The 20650-nt window shown below is 33.1% G+C and overlaps 1 pseudogene; it reads right to left on the bottom strand.

Moving 5' to 3' along the window:
* Positions 1-10160: 10160 nt before the first annotated feature.
* Positions 10161-16253, bottom strand: LOC140859371 (uncharacterized; annotated as a pseudogene).
* Between the last annotated feature and the right edge of the window lie 4397 nt (positions 16254-20650).

Here is a 20650-nt window from a genome sequence, read left to right on the forward strand (position 1 = left end):
GAGGAAGAGAGTTCTGGGAGTTAGATTTGAAGAGAAAATTTAGGAGGGAAGTTTTCATTCATTCCTTTTTTACTTTCAAAAAACCATTAGCTCTCTGTTACATGCTATTTATGCTTTAGCTTCAGCGTTAAACCGAGATTACAGTGAATGGGTCTGTATGTGTTTCTATCGTCTTGGGTCTGGACTGCACTTGCTTGCTTCTTAATGGGTTCGAGGTTCGGATCTGAATTTTACCCATTACCTACACACCCATAGAACCCAGATATTTTGGGTTAGGTCGGTCGAACACTCTGAAATCCTCCAGTCCTATCTTGTTAGGATTGGGGCAGTTGTCATTACCTTTTTTAATTTCTCAAAGGCTTCTTGAGCCTCCTCATTCCAATGTAAGTTATCTTTTTTGAGGAGTTCAGTCAAGGGTTTGCTAATGGTTCTATATCCTTGTATGAATCTCCTGTAGTACTCTGTGAGATCCAAAAATTCTCTCAATTCTTTGAGTGTAGTTGGTATAGGCCATCTTCTCATTGCTGCCATCTTATCTGGATCAGTGGCCACTCCTTTTCTTATAATAATGTACCTAAGGTACTCCACTTGCTGTTGCCCGAAGAAGCACTTGGATCTTTTGGCATATAATTAGTTCTTCCTTAATAGATTCAGGATTTCCTTGAGGTGTTTCACATACTCCTCCAATGTTTTGCTGTACACAAGAATATTATCGAAGAAGACTCATAAAAATTTTCTGAGATAGGAAGAAAAAATCTCATTCATGATGGCTTGGAATGTTGCAGGTGTATTGGTTAGCTGAAAAAGCATGACCAAGAACTCATAATGTCCCATATGAGTCCTAAATGCAGTCTTATGCACATCTTCAGGGATCATCCTTACCTGGTGGTATGCAGATCTTAAATCTATTTTAAAATAATATTGAGACCCTGCAAGCTCATCCAATAGATCATTAATCAGTGGGATGGGATACCTGTCCTTCACAGTTGCCTTGTTCAATTGCCTGTAGTCCGCACAGAATCTTTAACTCTAGTCCTTCTTAACTAAGAACACAGGTGAGGCATAAGGGCTGGTACTGGTTTGTATGATCATAGATTTAAGCATTTCTTGAATATGCCTTTTTATTTTATTTTTTTGCTCAAAGATGTACCTGTATGATCCAATGTTAACAGAACTGGTTTCTAGCAGCAGGGGTATTTTGTGATCTTGTGGTCTGCTGGGGGATAATCCTTTAGGTTCTTAGAACACATCCAAGTATTATTTTAGGACCTCCTTCACTATATAAGGTATCTCAGCTTCTCTTTTGTCTTTCTCAATATTTACCAGGTGCCCAATAGCATAATAATTTTCTTTCAGTCCAGTCTTGTACCATTGTATAGCTGTAATCATTTGGAGTTTGGCTTTAGTAAATTTCAATTTTGACCCTTCGATTATGCCTTTAAGTGTCATCTATTTTCCATCATTGGTAAATGTAACAGAATTATTTTGATAATCAAAAGTTACCTTCCCATAGGTTCTCAACCAATCTATTCTCAAAATGATACTAGATCCATCCAGGCTAATCACCCTTAGATCTGTCTGATATGGTTCTCCTTGCATGGTCTATCGAAAATTGGCACATTTTAATTTATTGAGGACCTTGCGTCCATTGGCCACGGTCACTATAAGAGGGGTTGCAGAGATAAGAGTAGCTTTTACTTCTTTGACTATTTAGAAATCTATGAAACTATCAGTGCTGCCAGTGTCAATTAAGATGATCGCTATCTTATTACTTGCTTCTCTCTGTATTTTGATGGTTTCATGCTGATTCTTTCCAACTAAAGCATAAACCACAGTTTCCAACTCATTTTCTTTTTCATCTTCCAACATGGTTTCCTCTTCTTCTTTCTTCTAATGTAAAAGATGCTCATCAAATACTTCATCTGCCTCTACTATGGTATTGATGGACTGGGCTAACTTCTGTGAGCACGGATGGCCTATGTGGTATTTTTTTTCACATTTAAAACAGAGGCTAGTAGCACTTCTCTGTTCCCATTGTTGCTTGCTGACTCCTGAAGTAAGTTGATATTTTTGGTACTTTGAGGTTTGTGGTTTTCTACTTGTGTAGCAATTCTTGGAACATGATATCCAGTAGATTATGAGGTGGTTGTTCTATTAACCATTTTACTCTTTCTTCACATTACTGCCAATGCCTGTTTATGTAATTTGGCCTGTTCATATACTTCTTCCAATGTGGTAGGATGAGATAAATCAATAAATGGTACCAGCTCTTCATTTAATCTACTGATGTAGCTTTTTATGAAATGCCTTTTCGGTAAGTACTGGATTGTAATACAGCATTCTAGCTTTTAGATCTTCAAACTTCTTTCGATACTTCTCCACAGTCCCTGTTTATACCAAGTTGTTAAATTTTCTAATTAGCTAGTTCATACTACTATTATCAAACCTTCTGTTCACTATTTCTACTAGCTCCTTCCAATTCAGATTTGATTTATCTATCAGGTATCCTTCCTTCCATCTGTATGCTTTTCCTATAAAATACATTGCGGCTATTTTCACCCAGTGAGTAATAGGGATTTGTATATTTTGAAGTATTGCTCACATTTGTTGCCCCATTCTCTAGGTTCCTCTCCACTGAAGGTTGGGAATTCCTACTTTAGGTAAGGTATATGAAAGTTTGTTTTATCTAGAATGTCCTCCATCCTATCCATTGGCTTGTATGGAGTGGATAATATTTTCTTGCCCTTACCTTCAGCTGCTAATGCTGAGAAACTTGTGCTAGGTTGATTTTGAATATTTGTCTTTCTATTTTTTATAACCATGGGCATATTGTGTGCAGAGTTTGGAGTAACGGACTGAGATACTAATGGCTGGGCTGGCATAAGCTTTAGCAACTACTCATGCCTGTGATTCTGTTCCCGCATCATGATTTCATGCCTTTTTGCTGTTTTAATCTATAGTGCTTCATATCTCTGCTTTTTTTCTAGTTGTCTCATCTGACTGCCTTGCCAAAACTCCAATTTTGGTGTTATATTCTTCAGTGACTTGCTGAATTCTTCCTTCTATCTGACTATGGCATTCAGTAGCAAGTACCTGCAATTTTTCTTCTAAAATTCTGAGGTTCTCACTAATTTCTCTCAATCTGGTTCTCTCAGCCATTCCTTCTTCTTCTCAGAAGAATTAGTTTTGATATTTATTTCTCTTTCTATTTTTCACCTCTATTTTGAATTCTTTTGAGCTATTTTGAGTAAATTTTTATACTACTTCTTTACTCTCCTGGCTACAAAAAATTTATAGTCAAGATGGCCGATGATGATCTTGAGGTCTGATTGCTGTTTTTAACTTTTTTTTGGAATAGTAATCCCTCCTAGATCTTGATACAGGTCAGATCTAATGCTATTGTTGTCTATTGTGTAAAATTCAGAGATCAAACTCTTGATTCAGATCAGATTTATTGCTATTACTGTCTATTGTGTGTGAAATTCAGAGATCCACTGAATACCTGTTGCTGATCGGCTGAACTAGATAGATCTATGTGAGAGTGGCATCCACACCCTTAGATCCAAAGATTCCACTTCTCTGATATCAAATTTATAATATCTCAAGCTCTGAGGTAAGATTTTCTAGTTGATTGTTCTCAGATTTGAGCAGATCCAGGTACAGTGAGAGAAAGAAAGGGATTTCAAGTAGATCTGAGAGGCAAATAGAGAAGGAAGGAAAGAATTTAGAGGAGAGAAAGAGGGTTTCGGGAGCTAAATCTGAAGAGAAAATTTAGGAGGAAAGTTTTCATTCATTTCTTTCTTACTTTCAAAAAATTGTTAGCTCTCTATTACATGCTATTTATACTTCAGCTGTTAAGCTAAGATTATAGTAAACGGGCTTGTATGGGCTTCTACCGTCTTGGATCTAGGCTGTACTTGCTTGCTTCTTAATGGATTTGGAGTTCGGATCTAGATTTTACCCATGACCCACACACCCGTGGACCCCAGATATTTTGGGTTAGGTCGGTCGAACACCCTGAAATCCTCCAATCCTATCTTATCTGTCTTTTCTCTCTTATCCTCTTTCCGACTGCAAATCCTAACAGCTGTCTATAGTTCAATCTCCTTCGTTGGCCTCAGATCAGTGCTCCAGATGGACAAAGAAGCTCTTTCCGTCCCTTGCACTAATGTTTCTTCATAGATAAATGCTTTTTTCTTCCTTTTTTAGCTATTTCTTTTCTTTATACAACTAAAGGTCTCTCTTTTATTGTAGAGAGTGTTGCACTGCCCAAGTAGGCCAGTATCCATACAGTCTTTGTGCTTACATTGGGATAGGATGGGTAGAGTCTTGGAAAACACAAAGCCCTAAAAATACAAAGCCCTGACCATCGTGTAAGCTTTCAATATTCGGCCATCCCACATGATTGAGACTCTTGAGAATGCAAAGCATAAAGCCATAGCCATCATCTAAGCTTTCCCTATTCGGCCCTCCCATCCGATTGAGACTCCTAGAAAACATGCAGCCCTAGCCACCATCTAAGCTTTCCCTATTCGATCCTCTCACTTGATTGAACTCCTGAGAATGGATAATGCGACCTAGCCATCCTCTAAGCTTCCCTATTTGGCCCTGCCACAGGATGGAGACTCTTGAGGATGGAAAACATAAAGTCCTAGCCATTGTCTAAGCTTCCCTATTTGGCCACTTCAAGCCTCCCATCCGATTGAGATTTTTATGGATGGAAAAAAAATAGAGAAAAAACCAGGGAGAAAATAGAGGAAAAATCAATGAAAATAAAGGAAAGATGGAAAAAATTAAAAGGTAAGACCTTTCTAACATAGCTTGATCACTTTTTTTTGCTTATTAGCTTTTTTTCTTCTTCATTTCATTTTTTTTTTGGAGATATATAGAGAAGGAGAGCACATGTGAGAGATCAAAGGCCCGGAAGATTTTCTTAGGTTCCAATTGGGGAGGATTTTCTTGATTTTGTATGAGTTGTGGCGGCTTGAGTTGGTCCCTTGGGGTTTCGGGAGGTTAATCTTGGTAGAAGCATGATAGTTTATAGGTTTTAGTGGATTGGTGATCAAAAAGATATCCCTGGGCTGTTTCGGGCTTAGTAGAAGCACGATAGTTTATGGATTTTGGTGGATTGGTGATTAAAAAGATTTTCCTGTGCTTTAAAATTTTTAATTTATCGCATTTTGTTCTCCTGATAATATGAATATGATATCAAATTCAAAGGAGTTGAGGGTGTGAGAGATAATGGATCGTATGAGACCCAATCTAATCCAATCCGATTCAACCCAATTCAAATTAAGATAGATATATTCGATCTAATCTGTACCCTCAATTTTATCCGATTCATTTTGGATATCAAGGTATGAATATAGATTTTTTCATAATAAGATAGATACAGATATTGATCGATCCGATCTAGATCCACCGCCATTCTTAATAATTGGACATTGCATTAAAGGTGTATATTATCTTATGCACATAAAAATTTGTAGTCACAAGTGCATGTCAAATTCCCACTTTATGTTTTTATTACTAAAAATGGATTTAGACAAAAACCATCACATAAAGACATTACAAAAAATATCCATGGTAATTGGAATAAAATCTAGAAGAAAATAATGGATGGATCTGCTACATAAGAGCTTAATAGCAAGCTTATAAATCAATTATGGACAGCGTGTGCATCAAATATTCTAGATCAACCTTGAAATTTCCCCCATGAGAATGTTGATGATATTGCACATATAAACAAACTAGTCATCAAATTAATTCCTTCATTGAGACTATCATGTGATGGGAGCAAGGATATTGGAGTGGAAATATTCAAAAAGTTTTTTTTTTGTTTCCTTTTTTGCATCTCAAGTTGATCTTTTGCATTACCCCAAAAAAAAAAAAAAAACATCTAAACCAGAACCATCGTTGACCTACAAAACTAAAACCTCAATCACGGCACCAAGTCTGTAGGTAAAATCCCTAGTCCGATTAACCCAATCCATCGCCATCTTATAAAAGTGATTATGGACCGTGTGTGCATCAAATATTCTAGATCAACCTTGAAATTTTCCCCATGAGAATGTTGGTGATATTGCACATTTAAACAATCTGGTCATCAAATTAATTCTTTCATCAAGATTATCATGTGATGGGAGCAAGGATATTGGAGTGGAAATATTAAAAAAAAAAATTTGTTTCCTTTTTTGCATCTCAAGTTGATCTTTTGCATTATCTAAAAAAAAAAAGCATCTAAACCAGAACCATCGTTGACGTACAAAACTAAACCTCAATCATGACACCAAGTCTATAGGTAAAATCCCTAGTCTGATTAACCCAATCCATCGCCACCTTATAAAGGTGACGAAAACTACACAAACCCATGATGAGATAGATTTGGGGATCAGGTTCGAGGGTTTGCATCAATCAAGTTGGATCCGAGCCATCGTATCCCCATCGTTAGGGTTATGTGATGCTTGGGGGTTTCAGATTTGGAGGTGCTTGCGATCAAGAGAAGGCCCATTGTCCCCTATCCCACCATGACCAAACCCTTCCCTCCGATCCATTCCGCTCCCCAGATCCTCCAACAAGGATGGCCTCCTTTTGGTCTCTCCCGATGTATGGCAGGAGATCGTCCATCAATTTGGCATAGAGCTTTCTCTCTTTAAGTCTAATAGAGCATTGTTGGAAGCTAGATAGATTTTGTTATGGCCGTTTCGAGTATGTGTGTAACTTCGCTGATTATTCTTCCTGCAGCATCTAATTTTTCTTAAACTAGCTTAGAACTCCGTACGATGCACGGCATATAATTATTTTTTCTCAGATAAATCTTATGATAATCAACAATTTTAATTCCGTAAAGCTCTTTCATAAATTCATAATTTTTTATTATTTTTATTTTTAATCATTTTTTAAATTTTTCTATCTTTTATTCTCTTTCTCTTTCAATCTTCTCCTCGCACACCCTCCAACTCTTTCAATAGTAAAATTAACAAGATCGACTACCGGCCACCACTATCATTAATGAGTGTACCTCTAATTAATGAGTTATGAGAGATTTAAATTTTAAAAATTAAAAATATTAATATTAAAATTTTAGAGATCTAAACTATAATTTTTTTTAAAAAAAATTAGAAATCTAAATTTTAATTTTTTTCTCTTCTTTTAATTATTTTTTAAATAATATTTTTATATTGTTTGAGTAGAAAGAAACAAAAGACTAGAGAGTTAAAAACTATTTGACATCAAAAGTTTTAAATTTTCTCAACAATCCCCGATCAATATTAATTCCATCATTCCGTAAATCTAGGATTAAAAGTATATATTATTTTTTTCTCATTTTTTTTCAAAAGAACAGACAAAATGATGAAATTACGTTTTGTAAACAAATTTGAGTGTGTCGGATGGAAACGCCTTAACACGGCTGCTTCATTTATATATATATATATATATATTTATATATATATATAATAGATTAGCATCGATATTATAATATTATTATATTAAAAATTATAATTTAACTCTTGAGATTTTTTTATAATTAAAATTACAACTTATTATCAAATATCTAGATGCTTCAAATTCTAATTTACAGCAAATGGGATTACAAACAGTCCTAATCCAAACCAGTTGGATCGACCAAGTATCCGTGCAGCTTGCGACGTGTTACCACGTGCGAGTGAGCTCCTGCGGTGGATCCATCCCGGTGGCACGTGTTTCGCGCACGCTCGGAGGGATACTCCTCGGAGTCGTTCCTCTTCGTCGTTTGTTCGCGGGTCTCTTTCTTGACATCCATGGAATAAAAATCTTCGCCCATGTTGCGCCTTCCCCCAGTCAGCTACAACAAAGCCACCGGTTACTCCCCTCCTCTCCCAAGCTAACCCATGTGTCTCCTCCGTTCCCAATCCTAATACTAATCCTAACCCTAACGATCGCCATGGACGCTGCTCGGCTCCTCACCCCCTGCTTCTCTTCACCCATTCGATCCCCTTCTTGTCGACCTCTATCCTTTCTCTCCGGCGCCTAAATATATGTTGACCCTGCTTGTCCCCTGCTTCCGTCGCCCTTAAATCCCTTTCCTCTATCCTTGAGCACCTTGTCCTCGCACATAGCCACTTAAACTTTTCTTTTTCCCAAGTTTTCTTTTTTACTTACCAAAGCTTTTTCTTCTTCTCTTCATGGAAGCCAGGGTATTCTGGCCAAAGTTAAGAGACCCTGGTGGTGGCTACGGGGGTTGCCACCAGAGGAGGGCTTCTTCTCTGTGTATATGCGCCAACTCTGAACGCATATGAAGAAAAACAAAGAGAGAGGAAAAAAAAAAAGAAGCAAGACGTTGCAGCTACCGTCTCCTCTGCTCTGCCTTCCGAAGTCCCAGCCTGTTCGCTCCATTTCGAGCCGGACGTCGCCGGAACCTGTGCTTGACCTGCGCGGTGGAGACCCTGGTCGCCGGATTGCGAGGGAGGAAGGGAGCTCACATGTGCTCGGAGGCGAGAAAAGAAACGTATTGTTAGCCACGCGTCACGCATTTTTTTAGCCACGTGTCAAATGGAGACGCTTTAACGCGGCTGCTTCGTTTTTTTATATATAACTAGATATTCACCCGTGCTTAGCACGGGTGAAATTTTGTTTTACTTTAGATGTTATATGAATTTAATAATTTAATAATTATTTATATATAATTTATTATTTTTTTAATAAATTTTATTTATATATATTAAATTTAAAATATAAGAATAAAAAATAATAGGTAGATATATATAGAATAAAGAACACACATAGATTTTAAAAGAATGTGAATTAGTTTTGAATAGATGGTATTTGTTAGAATAAAATAAACAGTTCAACTTTTGTTGATGTTGAATATTTTTTTGTCAATATCATACAAAAATTTTTTCAAAAATAAAATTTTTTATGGCATATCCTTGCAAATATTATCAAAGACATCATCTATATCTTTTAATTTTAAAGATTAAATGACAAATAAAGGAAAGAAATTGAGATAAGTATCAAATCAACTTATCTGATAAAAGAATACACAGCATGTAAATATGTTAGACAAAGAAATGCTATTGGATTTTGGCATTTTACGTGTTATCTATTTTCTAACCAATAATGCATGAAAGAAATTTCAGTTTATAGCAAAAGACTCTAGGAACAACCTATGAATGAAATTTCTTAACTCTAATGCATGCGGTACATGACTGAATTTATGATCTGCATTCTATTCTAGTGGCCGCCACCACTAAGTTGAGTGAGAATTGCTAAGAATTCTAGAGAAAAAATCTAGATTAGAGACTTGAAAAATCATATTTTCTCTCCTATTTTTATAGATAAGGCTATAACAGGACATTGCTCAAGAAGGCCATTACCAGTTAATGGACTACCAAAATAGATCTTTGGAAAGAAGATCCATATGTAGCTTTATGCTTCACAGTATAAACTTATACAAAAAATAGGTAAAAAGAAATTTTTGTTCATGCTAATTAGAAAAAAAAAAAGCTGAGCGATTTGAATACATTGTACTATTTTTACATTACATTATATTCAATTTCTACTTCCTTTCTCATATTTAGATAGTTTAATGAGAAATTGGACCCATTATCTTTGAATTATTTTGCACAAAGATGTTATTGAAAAAATAATTACAGTCATTTAGAAAGCCATTATAGTGAAAACTGTAAAGCCGTTTAATTTTTCAACTTAATAATAACTAACTCCTGATCATCATCCTGCATGGTTGTTAGCATACACGCATTAGAAAAATCAAAAAATTTTTCTTTCTGAAGTTATATAAAAATAATAATAAAGTTTCAACATACTTTTTCATGCTATATTACAGGGTTGTCAACGGTAAATAATAAGTCAGTAGTTACCTTGTTGAAAACAGCTAAACTTTCGATTGGAAGATACTACATGAAATAATAAAATAGTAGACCAAGTTAAATCAAGCAAGATGATATGAATTTAGCTTTAAAAATTTGAAACAAAAAAAATTGAGCTGAAGCATAAAGATTTTTTTACTATGATGATGAATGTTTTCATCATATGCCTGTATTTATGAACATTAGAAGAACGCACCTGCAAATAAATAATAAAAAAATATTTATTAGAAATTATTACATACTCAACTAAGTACTGAAAACATATTAGTAGAGATGTTAGAAAATACTTATCTATCTCAAATTTTGGAAGACTTCTTTATACACTATATTAGTTGTATTATATGAAATCTTTTTTTTATTGTCACAGATTAATATTTTCAAACCACTTCGACTTCTAACTCAGAAAATTACAACATAAAACTGACCATGGCTAAAGACAGATCTTCTAAGATATAATTCAACATGAGAAAGAGATTGATTTTGACTTTTATTGATGGTCATAGCAAATAAAACTGTCAAGGGATATTGTCTACGTTGAAATTTAAAAGGTAATCTTGAGTCTGATGGAGTTAAAGTCATGCGAGTAATGAAGACCTTTTGTCCTATATTACTGGCTGAAATAACTTTGGCCTCAACTACATGAGTGCCTAATTGAGTGATCATCAATTTGGTACCATTACATAATCCAAAAAATTGGTCTATATTTCTTAACAACATTACAGGAACCCCACATTTGAGCTTTAAACAATGAGTTGGAAGATCGAAACATTTAATACTATTCAAGAATTCAGGTGTGTGAATATCATCAGGGGTATTATAATTTTCATCTATTTTGCAAATGGTGTCAAAACTTAAATATGTTCTTTCCTCACCAGGAACCAACGTAAGCATAAATTCATTGACCAAGTCTACAATATCATGAGTGGGAGCAAGTATTGCTCTTTCTTGCAAATAGTTTGGATCCTTTATCTTCTCCAAAAAAGATGGATATGTGCTTTCTACAATGGCTGCAAGTGAATTATTTGACTCTTTTATCAAAAGATCATCCAGAATTTTAATGACTGCTTCACCATCATTAGGCCCACCAAATAACCCATCTCCAATACTCAGTATCCAGTCTGAAAATTCTTTTATTTTATTTGAATCAGAATTAAAACTATCTGTTTGGAGCCTCATATTTTTAGTTAAAGTCAGCACTTTACAAAAAGACCAAAGATACGATGAGTTGATCGTGGTGAGTACAATATCCTGTCTGCTACCTTTAGGAATGACAGAGAGAATTTATCCGAAGTCACCTCCAAGCACAATAATTTTACCCCTAAAAGGCTGTTTCAAACTATTTGGATTAGTGAATATGAGAATATCTCTTAAAGTTCTGTCTAAAGCTTCAAAACAATATTTGTGAATCATAGGAGCTTCATCCCAGATAATAAACTTAGTCTTAGCTATCAATTTGGCCAATGGACTTCCTTGTCTAATATTGCAAGTTGAGTCTTCATTTGCATTCAAAGGGATCCCAAATCTGGAGTGTGCTGTTCTCCCTCCAAGAAGAAATAGAGATGCTATTCCACTTGATGCTACTGTGAGCACGATCTCACCTTTTGACCATAAAGCAGTAGATAGAGTTTTTCAAATAAATATTTTTCCAGTGCCACCATAACCATAAATAAAGAAAATCCCATATTCATTTCTAGCAACAGCATTCATAATCGTGTCATAGATTTTTTTTGTTCAGTTGTAAGACTGAAAATAAGCTTTTTGTGCTCTTCAACCAAAGATAGTTTATCATAATGAAGCTCATCATGAATAAGCTAATTTTGAGCAACTGAAAGGATCATCTCATTTAGAAAAGGCATTGGAGGATAATCATGAAGATTTTTACCACTACTTTGAAGAAATTTTTCAATATCCACAAGTGCATAATTTTTTAACTTATCATCACTCAAATGCAAACCTGAAATAGTAAAAGAACACATTTTCTTTTAGATAATATGGCAACAGCATTAAGTTTTTTTTTCCTATAACCATATAATCACAGCAATAAAAATACAAAGTAAATTTTTTAAGTAATCAAAATGATAAACGAAAAAATAGATAATGCCATACTATCATGATGTAGAAGAGTCGTTTGCCTCTGAAGGATGTCTTCCTTTAAGTATTGCCAACTGTTTTCCCAAATGAATTCAGGCCTTGATAGAGAATTTGACAATAATAACATTGCAAAGAGTCTTCTCAAGTAATTTGCAGTATCCCAAAAACTTGCCTCTGCTATGCCATCAATATATTCTTTGTCATCATCAAGCAAGCCTAATGCATAGCAAGCCTCTTTAAATGAAGGATATCTAACACCATTGATAGTCCTTATATCTTCAAAACATGTGGCACCTCTTACTATATTAAGTAAGATTCTCTCATAGTACATATCTCTACTTCCAGGAGGGACATAAAATACTCTACCAATAGAGAACCCATGTTTTCTTGGAGTCCATTGAAGCTCAGATTGTTTCCATACAAATTTAGTAGGAAATTCTGCATAAGTCAAATCTCTTGCTTCCGGATACTTTTTATTGGCCTCCATCCATGCCAAAAACATTAACTGATTGATTCCAGGTTTGTTTAGAATAGAATCAATTGGATCCTTATCACCAAATACAACCATTTGCTCATCTGGTAGATGAAAGGATAGCCGTTCAACAGGAGGATCTCTATAATTGATATCAAAGCCAAAAATCCTCCAAGCAGCTTCGCATGGAGATATGTACCTACAATCACAGTACATACTTATTTCATCTGCTTCTTCTTGATTTTTTAGGACTTCGATAAAAAGCTACAGTAACACGATCATGACCTTTGTTAATATATTTGAAAAGATATTTTATTGATCTTGATTGATTGCACCATTCCACATTGATATGTGCATGATACTTCAGGAGAAGATATGGATTATATGGAACGACATATCTATTATCAAGAATAACACCATTCTTTTTCACAGTTCTACCATTATCCCTTCTTCTGTAAAGAGGATATCCTTCTTCATCAATAGATGTGTAGCCTTTGAACTGTTTAGGAAAATGTTTCGAACATCTTCCATCCTTCATATATGGGGAACGTGGATTGGAAGCACCACAAGGACCATGGATCATAAAATTATTCAGAAGTTCATATAGCTTTGGATAAAACTCTTGGTCAGGTATCTCAGCTAATATGATTTTATTGATATCTTCACCAGTAGGATATTTGTCCTCAGCATGCAGAAAAACTAAAATATGAGCATGTGGCAAACCACGCTTTTGAAACTCAATAGTGTATATCACTACAAATTAACAAAAAGTACCTTCATCAAATATAATGATATATATGTGCATCTTAATGAATTTATCTAAGTTGGATTATGTATTATACAATATGCATGAATGTTAGACTAATGAAGATTTAAATGTATATGATCTATAAGTTACAACTAATCAATAATTTTAAAAAAAAATTAGAGAAATACAACATGAATGCATATTTACAATTAAAAGATCATTGAAAAAATTCATAAATTTGTCTAATAAACCGGATGTTGAAAAAAATACATGTAAATATAATAAATATATCAGGGTAGCCAACTCACTGGTTCTAACCTTTTGGTGGATGAAATAGTTTCTGAATAACTCATCAAGTATAGATCAAAGTATTAGATATCGCAGAGTAGGCATAAAAATTATTCTATTGCTTCTTTAGATTCATAGTAATCAAATTAGTAAGAATGAAATTCCAGTTATGTTGCATTATATGTGAATCAAACTTGTACTTTGATCGTACTTTTATTTTTTAGTTTTTATCTGATTTTATACTTTATTCTTTGTTGTTGTTAGTAATTAGATTTGGTGCAATGTCTAGTGAGTTTTCTGTCGTTCTAATTGTCTAAATGAAATATGGTTGGTCTTTGGATGGTTATACATGATAGTTTAATTAAACACTTAAAACTTATGGTGAGTTCAATGTGTTAATCAAATTTGTTTATATCATATTGGGAAGGCAATAAAATGTAAGAGTTTAAAATTATTAGTATATTTAGTATAATAGCTGAGTAATGGTACTAATCTTACCAGAGCTTTAGATATCATGGGAAGGCAGAATAGTTATTTTTCTGTGTTACTTTGGTCTTTTAGTTTTAGCTTTTATTGTTTCATCAAACTTATTATTGGTGAATTTAGCTGTATCAGACAACTTGATGTTTTAAATATATCTTCTATCTGATCCTGGTTGAATATTATTTACAAATTGAAAGATACACAGATGATTTATTTTAGAATTTTCTCTTTTCATCAGTAATCCCAAACCATTGCTCTTTTTTCTCAATCCAGAAAATGATTTTATAGAGAGAAGAGAATGTCAAAGAAGAATAAGGGGTTGTTTAGAAAATAATTACTTTAGATTTTAGTCTTTTTCTATATTTAGGCAAGCGTAAGTTGTTTGTATGTGGGGCTTGGAATGGGAAAGTTTTATGTGTCCATTTTCTCTACTCATTCACTACTCATGAGTCAGTAGCTCATCAATTTTTTTAAAAAAAAAAATGAAATAAAAGTAGATAGAGAGAAGATAATATTTTCTTCTTTACACAGTAGGTATTTCTTTTGTTAAATTTCAAACATTATGATCAAACCTTACCCTTGCCGCTAAAGAATGAACCAAAAAAAAATATTATTGTTCACAGATTTACTTCCCACCTTTTCAACCAAGTGTTTACTTATTTAAATTTTTGAAATCTATTTATGTAAAATACTAACTAATAAATAACTACAAAAGTTGTAGAAATGCAATAAAAACTTACAGTTGCCATAGCTTTACAGTTGAAAAAATACATGAAAAAAATATAAAATAATGGTAAACAAAAATATTGGTCCCATTGAGGTTCTGAAAACGGGATACTTAGTCCCATTGATTTGGAGACGTTGGGTTAGGGGCACAAAACACACAAATACTTCACAGAAGAATATGATCTCTAACATGTAAATAAGGTTTATTCATTATATTTCTTTCATTTTGGAAATAGAAAGCATTTAGATTTTATTTTAATTTTGGATTAATCTAATCATGAATGTATATAAAGAATTCAAATACTTCAGAAAAAATATGTAAATAGTAGTATAAAGTGGATGTTGGAGAAAAAATGGATAAAGAAGTTAGATGTACCAACTTTAGCTCTTCCGAAAATATTTTTTTGCTTCAAATCTTTGATGAACTGATCAAGTTTAATCTTGAAGATCCTACAAAGAATATCTGGACGATCAGTAGGTTTAAGGCCTTTATGCTGAACAAATCTGAGAACCTCTAACCAGTTTGGATTGCATGTAAATGTAATAAATAGATCCAGATAGCCAGTCCACTTGCATATAACCATGGCATCTTGATAGTTTTGGATCATGTATCGAGCACCACCAGTAAATGATGAAGGAAGTATTACACGTTTACCTCTTGAAGAAGGATTTGTTTCTCCTCTCAAAATAGCTTCTGTAAGTCCTTTGTACATATCTGCTCTCAAATTATATTGATGAGACCGAATGTATTTCAACCTCGATGATTCAATCATTGTATAGGCATCAACCAAAAACTGATGAAATAACCTCCTAGAATACAATATAGTAGGAGCTTCATTCTTCCTATCCTGAATTCTGTAGGCAAAAAACTCTCATAGATAATTTTATCCTCTTTCTGGAAGAACCACTATCTGAATCTCAAAATTGGATATTCTCATTATAACCGTCTTCCCCATAAGGGAATAGCAAGGAGTATTGTAAGCCAAGATAAGCAGGATTCAATTCAGTGATTCGCTTCAATAATCCAGATTGTGTCTCAACTATAATGTCTCTATCACCAGCTGAGCTTTCAAAATCTCCAATAATTAGTACAGCTACTTCAGATATAGTGGGAATATTATATCTCCTTCCATCACGGTCCCTTTTTTCGATGAGCCTAGTTTAACATTGGACTCGTCTTTCTCTTGATACCTATCTCTAACCATCCTGAATGATTGGGCCAGTACATTATACTCATCAAGCATATATTTCAAATCAGTAACAATTTCAGCATGCAATGAATTTGAATCACCATCTGAACTATTTCATACAAAAAATAGAATATATTATTAAATTCAAATACATAATTATGATAAAAAGAGTATCAAATCCTACATTCTTAAAAAAGTACGTACCTCATAGTCTTTATTCTATTTGATACCTCATTTTCAGTATCATATATGTATAGTTGAGCAAATTTAGGAGATGATCCTGGAGTAGGCAGTAAACTTTCAATCATATGGTAATTTTGGCCACTTAATTTAAAGACAGGGGGACCATTTCCATCATTCATACTTTTATCAATTTTTTCCCCCATTGATGTGAAAGAGAACATCATATTGTATGATCGAATATTCTTTATAAAATGGTTGCTCTTATCATCTTGATTTTGCATATGAGCCCTCAAAATTTTAAGTGGATCTCGTAACAAAGGAAGCTGAACTTTTCTTTGCATACAGCATAGTGAAAACTTTGGTTTTTTTGCATTATAATGCTTCATTATTCTTTCTTCATACCACATCAATGCACCGCAAAATTCACATTCCTATTCTGGATCTCCAATGTCCCAATATTCTGTTTGTTTATTAAATGAATAATTTTAATCTCAGATGATATATCATGATTTATTTATAAATAAAGTTAGTTAATGTGACAACAATGACATACCTTCATTTTGAATAGCAGTATAGTCGATTTCACCACTGGCTGTTTCTTCAAATTGTTTATTATCATTATGTCCTACATTGTCACCAGTATGATTACTTCCTATATATTAAAACAATGATGAATTTATTATGGAAAGTGATGAACTATGACTAAAGAAGTAAAAGAAATTATTAAAGAAATGGTTGGTCAATGGTGAATAAAGTTATAAATAAATAAGCAAGGGTGTTAAAGTTATTACCCACTGCATCTTGTACTACACCGTTGGTGTTATTCCTATCTTCAATATTATTACTTTCACCTACACACAAAAAAATTATCACATTAACCTTTGACTAATAAGAAGACAATGTTATTCAAAGTGATTGATAAACTTGTGATAATGAGCCACTTGGGCATAGCTTACGTATGGAATATCACTCAATCAAAGAATAATCTCATAAGAAACTTACAGATTTAACTGACGTTAACAATAATGTTATTGAAAAATACTCAAATAAGAAAGTTTTTGTGTTTACCATTTGAAACATCGCTCAAAGGAGTCTTCCATCTCTTCACTGATGTCAGTTTTGGATTGCAATTGTAAATAGATAAATTTTCTGTTCCTTGACTTATATAGTTTTCATTCTCTGATCACATATAGAATTATATTTACGTAAATTTTCAGATGCTTTATTGTCATAAAGCATGAACATATAGAAACATGTTTACCTTGAAATGTAGAAGTTGTTCGCATACGTTTCTCACTCCTGATCATTGTCCTCACTATATGGAATATAATGTATTAATTATTAGGCTATCCCAAAAATAATGATAACAATAAAAAAATATGAAGGTATAAATTCAATTTGCAAGGCTCATTCCCCTAATGAACCCATTTTATTTCATCTATCAAGATAAATAGTTTTTAATACATGAAAGAAAAGGATTATGGCAAACAGTGAAAACAAAAGTAAAAGAAGTGATGAAAATCTGTTATGAAATATAGATTGGCATATTTGAGATACAATAAGATACATCAACCCATGAATAAAAGATAAATTTTGATTATTTTATTAGCCATGCATTTTGTAAGAATTTTTTTTTTATTTTTCTATCATTTCTCCACCACCTTAGAAATATCCCTCTATAAAGTCTTGCATAAGCAATCAATATCGAGTGACTATAGAGAAGTTAGAGAAATTGAAGCACAAAAAATCCATTGGTGATGATGTAGTTAAAAAGTGTTCTTGCACTTGCTTTGCTCATGTTGTTGGTGCTACAGCTTTCAATAACAAAGAGTCAAACCTATTGTGAAGTTAAGTGTTCTCTAGACTATCTGAACTGCTCGAATTATTAGGTTGGATGTGAGACTAATATGGAGTGCTACACCATATGTATTAAAAATTATAATTCCCACTAGCTTTTTCTGATAGCCATTCAGTATTGCAAGCTGGGTTGCTCCATTCATCTTTGTAAGAAATTTCGCAATGGTAACCCTATTTTTCAATCATATTTTTGTTTATTTTTTCTCTATAAGTTAATTTGAAGTATTTCTTATATATTTTTAACTTTCAAATAAGGTAGATAAAGAGAATGAAAAGATGTGTAATCAAAGAATACTTAAACAAATACTGCAATGCTCAAAATAGCTTTAACATGGTTGGCAATCCTAATGTTGCAGTTTCCTAAGGCTAGTTAATTTTTTTTTTTCATCTTCACTCTATGTTTCTGGTATTTCTAAATAAATCTTCCATGGATTTGTCTATTTTCATGGCAAATTTGGTTGATCTTTCAAATATATCCTCACTGGGCTAGTGTGTGTGTGTGTGTGTGTTTTTTTTTTTTTTAACTCTCCTTTTGTGTGATGTTTATAAATAAATCTTCTCTTAATCTGTCCACTGTGGTGGCAACTATTTTGTTATTATATCTCAAATCTGTAAATCTATATACCATAAATCTTGGCCAGATCTTATAGTATTTATCTTTCTTCTATAGTATGTATCTAAATAAATCTCCTCTTGTCATTGTTTGATTTTTATAGTCAATAGTCATGAAATAATCTTTTACCTTGAGTAATGCTAACTGTGTTAATGCTATTGATTCCATATGTAACGTGAGTCCCTACACAGCAATGCAACCAAAAAATTATTATTAAAGTAATATGCTAAATTTAAATTTTGTACTTTATAACTGTAAAATAAGAATGATAAAAAAAGATTTAGATAATAGATTCTTAATACCAGGTAAAGATAAATCAATATCATTGATATCCAGATTCAGATTATGAACATTATTATTTTTTCTCATTTCAAAAATATCTATTAAATTATCCCCATTAGATTTGATAGTATGTAGCATCCTTCTTTTTTTAATAATGTGCTTTTCAGAATTCATCGGAGGACTACTTTGTTTGAATAAATTGTCTTTTAAGGAAAGTAGAGTTTCAAAATTTTGTTGACCATTCATTTGATTTGAATTCTGAACATTGACATCCATCAATGATTAAGAAGACAATGTTGAAGCAGCCATCCTGTTCAAAATCACACTCGATGCACATATTGTAGATGGTAGATGGTGGTTATGTTTTTTACGATTGCATTCTCTAAAGATTTATTTTCGACTCTTTTGGATTTAATGGTACAATTGACTTCATTTGTGAAAAAAGAATAAACTGCATGCGTTAAAATATTCACAGATGTTAATAAGATTAACAATAATATTTTTGAAGAATAATAACATGAGAAAGTTTTTATGTTTACCATTTATAACATCATTCAAAGGAATCCTTGATCTAATAACTGATGTCAGACCTGGACTGCAATTGAAAATAGATAAATTTTCTATTCCTTGACTTGAAGAATTTTCAATATCTGAATACATATAGAATTACATTTCAGTAGATATTCAGATGAAAATATAGAAATATGACTACCATGAAACCCTGATGCTGCTCACATATGTTTCTCTCTCCTAATCATTGCCCTCCTCAACCTTCTTTCTTTCGGACTAATATGCTCCATTAATGGATTTTCTATGATATCTGCTAGACTCATAAAGTTTTCATTCATTAATACAATCAAACAAATAAAGTCTCAGATTCTCAAGGATCTCATCCAGCAGAAAATGTTTGTCATAAAAAATATGAAATCAATTAAACTATGTTATAAAAGCCTATACATGAAGGTGTGGGGTGATTGCTTTTTAGGTCATGCATCTACAATTAAGTTTTAGATCTGAAAATGATCGAATTTGAACATAGATCTGAATTTCTGTTGGAGTTATTCACTCTATATTGGAACACTTTGACCATAGATAAGAATTTTCCATACATTTGTTTGTAACATAGATATTCTTTTATTATTAAAAAAATATAAAAGAATAGAGAAAAAAGGAGAATGTACACATACAACAAAAGAAACAAACTTACCTGAAGAGTTCTATGAAGGTAATCTGTCATAAGCATGAGCAATAGAAATGAAGCATCAGAGAAGAAAAGACACAATACGTTGAGTGTTATGTTTTAAATGTTAACTAATTGCTAAAGGTGAAGATGAAGATGAAGAATCTTACTTTTAATGTTTATAAACATGATAGTTATTAGGCTGCTAAAATAGAAACAAAAGAAGCATATTAACGTGTGACCTTATAACCATCTCATTGGAATCTTAAAAACTATCCATTTACTATCACAATAGTTCCTGACATTGAAATTATATTGTACCATTAATTCAATTAAAATAAGTAGCTGATGGTTAGTATTAACCAAAAAAAGTTATAATTCCAAGAATAGTGAACATTAAATTTTGTGATAATAAATGGACAGGAGAGATATAGATGAGCATATATTATGGTAATTAAGAGTATGGTTACGTATCAATGGAGAAGTCTGAATTGATGTGAAGAAGATAAAGAGTTGCATGGGTTGGTGTGCATAAAGAAGCTTATTCTTGCATGAAAAATCAAGTGCTGCTATTATTAGTTGCATGGGTTGGTGTGCTTTCACAACGGAGTTCTAAGTAGAGGGAGATCACAGAAGAGCAAAAAGGAAAGGCCATAGCTTCCCAAGGA

The sequence above is a fragment of the Elaeis guineensis genome, chromosome 7, assembly GCF_000442705.2.
Source record: "Elaeis guineensis isolate ETL-2024a chromosome 7, EG11, whole genome shotgun sequence".
In the NCBI taxonomy this organism is placed as follows: Eukaryota; Viridiplantae; Streptophyta; class Magnoliopsida; order Arecales; family Arecaceae; genus Elaeis; species Elaeis guineensis.